Raw genomic sequence first — 10,300 nt, 5'->3', positions numbered from 1 at the left:
ATATGAATAAGCAAAAAACAGAACCAGTGACCCCACGGTGCCAGAGCAGAGCGGTTGCTCCCAGATAACTTAAAAATCATATAGAAATCAGCTTCTGTGAGTCAGAACTTGAGCATTTTAATACACTTGTTTTTAAACTGATAATGCTCTAGAAGGGCTTTTCTTGGGAGATCCTATCTCCAGGTTAACAAGAAAATCACTGAACTTTTAAAACACGTTATCATATTGCTGTAACTTCAGAATATGTATATAAATTAAAGGGGAAACCCTATTTTAAGAATCACTGCTCATTTGTGACCTCACATGCTATCTGCTTTATTCACCTGGCATACTCAGAATGACAATAAGCTCAGATATAAAATCAAGTTCACGTTCAATGGAAAATATTGGTATTATACTGCATGGTGATAATTCCACATAACTTTAGTATTTTAAGCTCCACAAGGTTTTTTTTGTTTTGTTTTTTTTTAGGATAAACAGGGTGGGTGTGACTATGCCTGGTTTATCAAGAAACTGAGGGCCACAGAGTTAGATACAACTAACTCTGGCCAGAGGGCCAGAGCTCTGAGACAAACTCTGATTTTTCACTTCCAAAGGGATTTTTTTGGGTCACATGAAGACGCTCTCAGTGAAGCCCTCATCATCCCCTCTCGCCAGACTGTAGAGCGTCCTTCTGTGTGTTACCCATACACATACAAGCACGCATGCAAGCTGCCACTAGGACCACATCCTTCTACGTATCCGAGGAGAACGAACAGCTGATTTTTCACAAGGGTATTTCCAGGCCCTTTTCTGAGTCACCTTGGATGGATGTGAATCTCCCACATTTCTGCTCTAGTCAAACACTTGAATGGATTACATCACCCAGCCACTTCTGTGTTCCACTAGTACTTGGTTTAGTGCTCAGTTTAGCAGTGGGTACATTATGTCCTGCTTGTTTATTTATATCCATCTCCAGTTTGCTGACTGCTGCTTGAGATCAGAAACTCCATCCGATTGCTCTTCTTAGCACTTCTAGGGGACTTGGCGGTAGCTGGTGTCAATGGAGCAGTTCTGCTGTGCCTACACGGGTCACCGTGGGTTAGAATGAACTTGATGGCAACAATAAAAAATAACAATAGCACTTAGCGTGATACTTGATGGAACACAAAGTGTGCTCAATAAATGTTTGATTAACAGATGGATGAATGTAGTTTTTTTCTCACTATAAGACAATGCAGACAAACAAAAAGTAGTTTACAACATGTGAGTGCATTTCTAGCCTGATCAGATGCTTGCCTGTTCATAATCTTTTCTTTATTTCAGTGTGAAAAATGCTAGGCATTTCGATTATGAGGATCCTGCACCCTATGTAGTCATAGCAACCTCAGAGGTGCCTGAGTTGAGTATGTTTAAAGATTATTGCACTTCATAGAGTTTTGTGTAATACTGTAATTTATTTTTATAAGTTTTAGTGCATTTGTGTGTGTGTGTGGGGGGGGGGTTTACAATGCTTCACTGACATGCCTTCTTAATTGCCACAATCCTACAAACTGCGTAGTGGCAGCATTGTCACCTTATTTCATGAATGAGGAAGCTGGAAAAGTCTGGCTCACTCAAGACTATGCAGAATCTCCGGGGAGAAGACTGGAAATATTTTCTAAAGTCTTGTTTCTGTTGTGTATAGCTGCCACTAATCTTAATGTCCGAGGAATTCAAGCTTGTGTACTGCTGAGAGACCCAAATGTTCACTCCACGTTCTCAACCCAAAGAACTTGTGGCTATACTGGTCAAAGCTGCCACAATCATGAACATACTGTTAGTTCTGTTCAACCTCATCCCTGAACCAGGGCCTAGAGCTCAATTCTTCCTCATAGCTGACTATGCAATTTTTGTGATCCGGTATAAAATAAAAATTTGGAGAACTTGTCTTAAAATTATTAAATTCAAGAAGATGCCTATAGAACATTAAACCAAATACAAGCCCTTCTATTTTGCAAAACTATGAATTGGCTCTGTCTCTGGCAATATGTATTCCAAGAAGTATTTCTTGCAAGGCTAATTTGCTTGTTGAAATGGCAGCCAATACCATTAGTATTTATCACCAATGTCATTACTCAAAGATATCAATTCTTTTTCAGTCTTCCTTATTCATGGTCCAACTTCTATTTTCAGGTGATATGACAGAAAATATCCTGCTTCAATTACCCCCACCTTAGTCCTCAAAGTGACATCCTTGTTTTTTAAACACTTTCAAGAAACCTTTTAGAGAAGATTTGCCCAATGCAATATAATATTTGATTTCCTAACTGCTACTTCCAAGAGTGTTGATTGTTTTCTTCAACTAAAATAAATTGTTATTTACAATAGTTTCTCTATTTATCACGATGTGGCTTCTTGGGCCAGTTGTGAGGACTTTTGTTTTCTTTTGGTTGACGTGTAATCCATATTTGGGGCTGTAATCTTTAATTTTCAGTAACAAGTACCTCAAGTTTTACAAAGCAATGTGCCAGCTGTGTATCACAAGTTGTAATGAGTCTCCCTCCAATTCTGATGCCATATACTCCTTCCTATAGTCCAGCTTCTCAGAGGATTTGCTCAGTATGCAGGTTGAATAAAGAAGGTGAGCAAATGCAATCCTGATACACACTTTTCCCGATTTGAAGCTACTCGATGTCTCTGGGTTCCAATTCTTTCACTGCCTCTTTGTCTATGTACAATTTCTACTTGAGCATAATTAAGTGTTCCAGAATTCTTGTTGTGTTTTTTTCTCAGTGCTGTCCATAATTTGGATGATATACACAACTGAATTTCTTTGCATAGTCAAAAAACACAGGTAAGCATATTTTTAGTATTCTCTAATTTCTTTTTTTTCTTCAAATTAATAAGTAATTTTATTGGGGGCTCTTACATATACTATAACAATTCATACATCCATTATATCAGGCAGACATGTACAAATGTTGGCACTAATTATTCTAAACATTACCTTTCTTTTTTATTTCTTGTGAGGGGTTCCCCCTTCCTCCCCCTTCCACTCCTCCTCCACCCCCACCATCTCCCTACCCTTATGATATCGCTACTCCCACTACTGTTCCTGATGGTTTTATCTGTCCTGAATTCCATGTGTCGAAAGCTCTTATCTATACCAATGTGTGTACTCTTGTCTAGCCAGATTTGTAAGGTAGAATTGAGTCATGGTAGTGGGGGGTGGGGGGAAAGCAATCAGGAACTAGAGAAATGATATGTGTGTTGTTGGTGCTATACTGCACCCTGCCTGGTTGAAACATCCCTTCCTTGCAACCCTTCTGTGGGGGATGTCCAATTATCTACAGATGGACTTTGGGTCTCACACCAACACCCCTCTTTCAAACGATATAATTGTTTTGGATCTTTTGATATCTGATACCTGATCCTGTCGACACCTCAAGATCACACAGGCTGGTGTGCTTCTTCCATGTGGGTGTATTTGCTTCCCTGCTAGATGGCTGCTTGTTTAACTTCAAGCCTTTAAGACCCCAGATGCTATATCTTTTGACAGCTGGGCACCATCCATCCACTTTCTTCACTACATTTGCTTATGCACCCACTTTTTCTTCAGCGATCTTGTCGGGAAGGTGAGTATCAAAGAGGGCCCGGTTATTAGAACAAATTTTTCTTATTTTAGAGAGGCCTTGAATAGAGGCCCAAAGTCTATCTGCTATCTTAATACTTAATATGTAAATATATGTATATTGGCCTCTATCCCTTTCATTTACACATATCCATGCCTATGCTATAGCTCTATAAATACCTTTTGCTTCCATCTTCTTTCCTCTACTTCCTTTCACCTTCCTCCTATCCCACTATCATGCCCACCCTCCATTTGACTCTTAGGAATTCCTCTCAGTTACATTGGGCTTGATCAACCACCACCAGGCATTATTCTCCCTCCTTGGCATCAATTTTAGATTTCTTGTTGTTTTGGTATTCTCTAATTTCAACCAAGATCCATGTGACATCAGCTATGATAATCCTCATTCCAAAAGTTCCGAATTAGGCTTGAATTTTTGGTAGTTTCCTATCAATGCACTCCTGAAATTGTTTTTGAATTATCATCAGCAAAATGTGTGTGTAATATTAATGATATTATTTGATGATTTCCACATTCTGTTAAATCACCATTCTTTGGAATGGGCACAAGTATGGATCTTATTCCTGTCAGTTGGCCATATAGGTATCTTCCAGATTTCTTGGCATAGTTGGGTGAAGACTTCAAGGTATGCATCCATGTGTTGAATCATCTTAATGGGTAGTCTGTCAATTCCTGGAACCTTGTGTTGTGCCAATGCTTTCAGTGTAGCTTGGACTTCTTCCTTTCCTATCATTAGTTCTTGATCTTATGCTACTGCCTGAAACAGCTGAACACTGACCAACTCAATTTCTGATGCTGCAACTTCATGTGCTCGTACATCTTCGTTTGATGGTGCTTTCAAGGCTCTGCCCATAGAAACCAACCTTCAAGGTTGACGTGTGAGGCTTGACTCTTTTCTTCCATTCTTTCAGATTGAGAAATGCCAAGCATGTCCTTCCCTTTTGATTTTCTAATTCCAGGTCTTTGTATATTTGATTATATAGTCAATTACTTTGTTTTCTTGATCCATCCTTTGAAATTTTCTTTCAGCTCATTTACTTAACTATTTAATCCATTCATTTTTAACTACTCTAGGGAAAATATCGTAGTCGCTTCTAACATCCATTTTGACCTTTTCTTTCTTTCTGTATTTTAAGACCTTTGGCTTTCTTCATCTCTGATGGCCATGCTTCAGTATTTTATTTTCGTCAACTTCAACTTGAACTTGCATACAATCAATTAATGGTTTGTTCTACAGTCTGCCTCAGGTATTGTTCTTACTGTTGATAGTGAGGTTCTTCGTGGCTTCTTCCCACAGATGTCCTTTGATCCTGGTGCATTCCATCTGTGGAGGTCAATGCTGAATAGTGGCTATTTATGTTTTTGGAAGAAAAGGTATTTCCAGTACATAATTTGTTGGTCTTAGAAAATGATCTCATGCCATCTCTGGCATTTGTTTCTAACACAAAAGCCATCTTTTCCAACCACTGATCTCTCTTTGCAACTTCCACATTCTAATCACCAATAATTATCAATGTATCTTGATTGCTTATGTAATCAATTTTAGACTGCATAAGTTGGTAAAAATTTTCAGTTTATTCATCCTTGAAACTAATGGTTGGTGCATAACTTTGAGCAGTAGTTGTATAACTTGCTTTCCTTGTTGGTTTATGGATATTATCAGTGACAGGCTTTTACTTTAGGAGAGGTCTTAAAGTATTCTTTCACAATGAATGTAAACCATTTCTCTTTGTCATTCCTGACGTAGTAGGTCAAATGATTGTTTGATTGAAGGTAGCTACTACCAGTCCATATAATCTCACTAATACCTGGGTTAACAATCTTAATGTGTTTCATTTAATTTTTGACAATTTCTAATTTTACTCAATTCCTGTTGGGCATTCCACATTCTGATGATTAATGGATACTTATCACTACGCGGATTCTTCTCATTTTAAGTCATGACACATCAGCAAATGAAGTTCTGAACATTTTACTCCACCTGCATCATTATGGTCGACTCTTCTTTGAGAAGATCGCCCGTCTTCCCCCTCATATTTTGAGTGTCTTTCAACTACCAGAGCTCATCTTCTGGCACTGTATCAGACCACGCTCTGCCACCAGTCATGAGGTTTTCCCTGGCCAGGGTGTTGTTGTTTTATGTAGATCAGCAGGTTCTTCTTCCTATCTGTCTACTTGTGAAATTTAAACTGAAATCTGTCCACCGTGGATGACACTGCTGGTATTTGAAGTAAGTACCAGCGGAATGGCTTCCAGGGTCACAGCAGCATGCAAGCCATCACAGAAGGGCAAACCGATGGATAATTGGTGGGATGCAGTCATTATCTTGCTTATTAAACTCCTTCAATGATTCTTTGTCATCTACATAAAGTAAAACTTCTTAGGCTTATTTGCTGCTATATAACAAACCACCCTAACCCTTAGTGGCTTAGATACAACTCTTCTCACATGGTGGGTGGTGGCCCTAAAAGATATAACTGAATGTGAGGGTAGCAAAAAAAAAAAAAAAATGACAAGAGTAAAGGACTTCTGAATGCCAAGTGGCCAGAAATCATTTCAAAATCAAACCTGCGATGAATCCTTGATGTTTCTGGCAGCACTTGCCCCTGTTCCTAATTTTTCAGACAAAAAGGAGTCATGAGTGGGAAGCTTAAGAAGCTCTAGGCAGCACCCATGCAAGGAAGCAATCGGTTGGGATAGCTTGCTACCACTCCCTATGATTGGATTCTCTCGTGTATTTTGTGGACAGCGGGCACATCACTACAGACTAACTTGCCCCAGATGGGGTGGTAATTAATGAGCTCAGGCTTTTAGCTTAGATGCCTCTGTTCTCCTCCACCTTGTTTCTCAACAAAGTTGCAGAGATTTTATCAGAAAGCAGCTGGAATTTAAGAGAGTAAGAATTAAAGCTGGAAAAGGTCGTAAGGCCTCCACTCAGGTTACAGAACATCCCCTTCACCACATTCTGTTATTTTAAATCTGCCTCAAGATAGCCCAGATTGGAGAAGTTGGAGAGAGATTTCCACCATTAATGGCACCGCATGATCTCTTGGAAGCAGCAGTCAAGAGCTCAAAAGTCAAGTTGTATTGAGCAAATCTGCTTCATAAGGCCACGGTAGCATATTGAAAAGCAAGGATGTTACTTTGAGGAGTCAGGTGTGCCTGACTCAATCGATGGTGTTTTCAAGTGCCTCCTGTCCTCCTGTGCAGGTGAAAGTTGAACGTTGGATCAGGAAGACTGAAGAAGAATTGATGCCTTTGAACTGTGGAGCTGGAGAGGAATATAAAAAGTACCATGGACTGCTAAAAGGACAAACCTGACTTGGAAGAAAGAAGTAAGGCCAGAGTGCTCCTCAGAGGCAAGGATGTCAAGACTTTTTTTCACTTTGGACATATTATCAGGAGAGACCTGTCTCTGGAGAAAGACATCATGTTCGGTAAAGTAGAGATGCAGTAAAAGAAGAAAGCCCTCAAGGAGATGGATTGACATCATGGCTGCATCCGTGGGCTCCAGCATAGGACGACTTGTGAGGATGGCCCAGGACCAGGCAGTGTCCCCTCTGCGTGCTACAAGTTCCTACGGGTTGGAACCAATGACACCTATAATAATATCTCAATTAAATTCCCTGTTTTGATTTTCTCTTGTTTTTCTGAATTCATCTAAAAATTTCCCCAGGTTTTCTTTATCTCACTGAGAAACTATAATACTCATATTTTGATGCTTGTTGAGAAGTTTAGGCAATATACCTAAAATATTAGGTTCAACATCTTTCCTTGGTGTATAACAGAAAGCATCCACTGCCCTAAAGATTCACAAACCTCCATATCTTTTATAATTCCTTCCCAAAGTCTCTTTTCCTTCATCAATTCCAAGTGATGCAAATTTGTCTGGAGAAGTGACCTCCTTGCTATTACTGATTGCTAAGTGTCCACACTCAGAAGAACCTATTGATGTCTTCCCGAAAACTCTGCTGCCCCTGAAGTCCACACCCCACCCCCACCCCCCGCCCCCGCCTCATGGTGCAGATTTGCAACTTTTGATGGCCGGATGATACTGGAGTATCTCTGGTTAGGGATACTACCCGATGTGTTTGTTACTACCTGTTGCTGACTGAGGTTGCTGCTGTCCCCCACCCCCCACCAACCCCATCCCCCACCCCCCACCCCATCCAACATCATCCAAAACACTGGCCTTGAAGACAGAATTGGCAAATGGTCATGGAGACAACCTCCTGCATTCAGCACCTGTATACATAGGGTGTTGTGTACCTTGACCATGTATACATTCATCCACTCAATCACTCATTAAAACAAAATTAGTAGATGCTGAAATCAACCATTCTGAGGCCTAATGTCAATGCATTCTCTTCCTTTGGTAAATGATATTATGGCCAGATACTATTGTAGCTAATTTAATATTGATTTTCAATACCCTTCTTCCTTGGTTCCCTTCATAATTGAGGCTGTAAATAGTACTTACTCATTATGTCCACCTCCCTTGCAGATATGGTAGTTATGTGACACAGTTATATTCCATGGCACACAATCTAAAGTATGTTAGCTTAGCTTTTATGGAAGTTTTTGTTTTCTTCTTTAAATCAAAATAAAGTAATGTTCCCACTTATCCCTCCTTATTATAGGTTTGATAATATAACATATTATATTACAATATGAATATATAAAATAGTAATATTATATAACAATATGATATGATATGACATGACATGCATGGCATGGCATAACGTAATATAATGATATATTATCTATCTGGTGTTGTGAGAAACAAGCATCGTGGTAACCATGGAAAAAGCTTTTAGTCAGAGAGAGTCTGGTCCCCATTCCATGGCCACACTGCTGTGCAAGCCCTCAACTCGGTCTATACCCAAACTCCTAGCCAAGTGACAAAGCCCTATGAGTAAGGACCGCCATTGACCAACTTTCCCCTTACAGCCAGGGGGATTCCTACCTAACACAAATACAGTAGTGCTCTATTATACTCAAATAACAATAACACAGACAGTACTTAAGTATAAACCCTTAAGGAAAGTCTGGTTTAGTTCTACTTCATATAGTCTCCCCAGAACTCAAAACAGCCACTGGCACATAAATGAAAAACCAGACTCACTGCCTTTGAGTTGATGTTGACTCGTGGTGATTGCACAGGACAGAGTAGGTGTGGCTGTAATCTTTATGGAACAGGAAGCCTCACTTTCTCCCATGGTGAGCTCATCTCTGGGACACAGTAGACACGATAGCAGTATTTTCTGACTGATTGAATGAGTAAGGTAGCTGCATAATGAACTGCCTCCCCAATTGTGTGCCCTTGATTTCATTTCTTCAAGATGCACTGTCATCTTGCATTTTGATAACTGTCTGAAAGTGTACTCAGCCACTGAAGTGTGTTTCAGCAAATGTATCAGGCAGTAAAGTCAGAGGAATAAATCCCAAGAGCCCCCTATGATTGGTAAAATCCTGGGCTAACTTTATTAAAATATGGTAAAGGCCAGTATAAGAGGTTATTCACAAAGGAGACTGTTCCATTATATACATATTTCCTGGTCTCATTTGGTTTACTCTATGTGGTCGAATCCCTCCCTCTTTCATTCAAGCAGGATGTGATCTGGTGAGGACACTGGCCACAAACCCCACTGTACAGTCATAGAAGCTGCAGTTTACTGCCTTCTACCTTCCTTGGACAGCAGCTCCCTGGTCATGGTGCAGATTATGGAGGCTCCTGAAGCTGAGAAGTGTTAGCAGTTGAACCATGGGCTGTAAGCACCTACTCCTAGGCCTTTGATATCTTTGACATCCAGTCTCCAGTCCAGTAGACCAACACACTGAATTCCACACTTATGTAATTAAACATGAGACTCCTAACATCCATAAAGATTTAGTCTCAGAAACCCACAGAGGCAGTTCTACTCTGTCATACAGGGTCTCTGTGAGTCAGAATTGACTTGATAGGAGTAAGTTTGAGTTTAAGTGTGTCATTCTTTCATATACCTACGAGAATACTTTGGAAGGAGGATTCTTGATCCTACTGCTCCACGTGAATAAGAAACAGATCTTGTTTTATTTTCAGCACTCAAAAATGCCTGCAATAACAGTTTTGTTGCACATACAATTAAGCTGTTCACATAAGAGGAAAAAAATGAGTGAAAATAAAGTTCATGACCCTGTCAATTAATCTGTCACCCTCCAGAGAATATTATCAGAATCACCACTATTGTTGTTTCTCCTTTTTAAAAGGATTTCTAAGAAATAATCCATTCAAATTCTTTGAAGTCAGTCCTGCAGCACTCTGCATAATGACTTTGACTCTGTAGAAGGCAACTCCAAATGAGTGAGTTGTGGTGGATTTTGGGGCTAGAATAGTCCTACCTATAAATTCCAGGGAAGAGAGGTGACTCTCTTGAGATCAACTATTTGCTTAAAGTCCACAGAGAAGAAGCACACGAGCCTGTGCGAACACGAGGTGTTGAAGGGAACAGGCAGCAGATACCAAAGAACAAAAACCATCACTGTATGACCACCTACCCCACATAAACACTGAAGACGAATGTGTGCATAAGTAAGTGTGGTGAAGAAGGCTAATGGTGCCCGGCTATCGAGACCTATAGCGTTTGGGGACTTAAAGGCTTGAAAGTAAACAAGCGGCCATCTAGCCCAGAAGCAACAAAGCCCACA

The sequence above is a fragment of the Echinops telfairi genome, unplaced genomic scaffold (genome assembly GCF_000313985.2).
Source record: "Echinops telfairi isolate 266 unplaced genomic scaffold, ASM31398v2 ScPeMD7_2;HRSCAF=8, whole genome shotgun sequence".
Classification (NCBI taxonomy): Eukaryota; Metazoa; Chordata; class Mammalia; order Afrosoricida; family Tenrecidae; genus Echinops; species Echinops telfairi.
Note: the sequence above shows the minus strand (reverse complement) of the source record.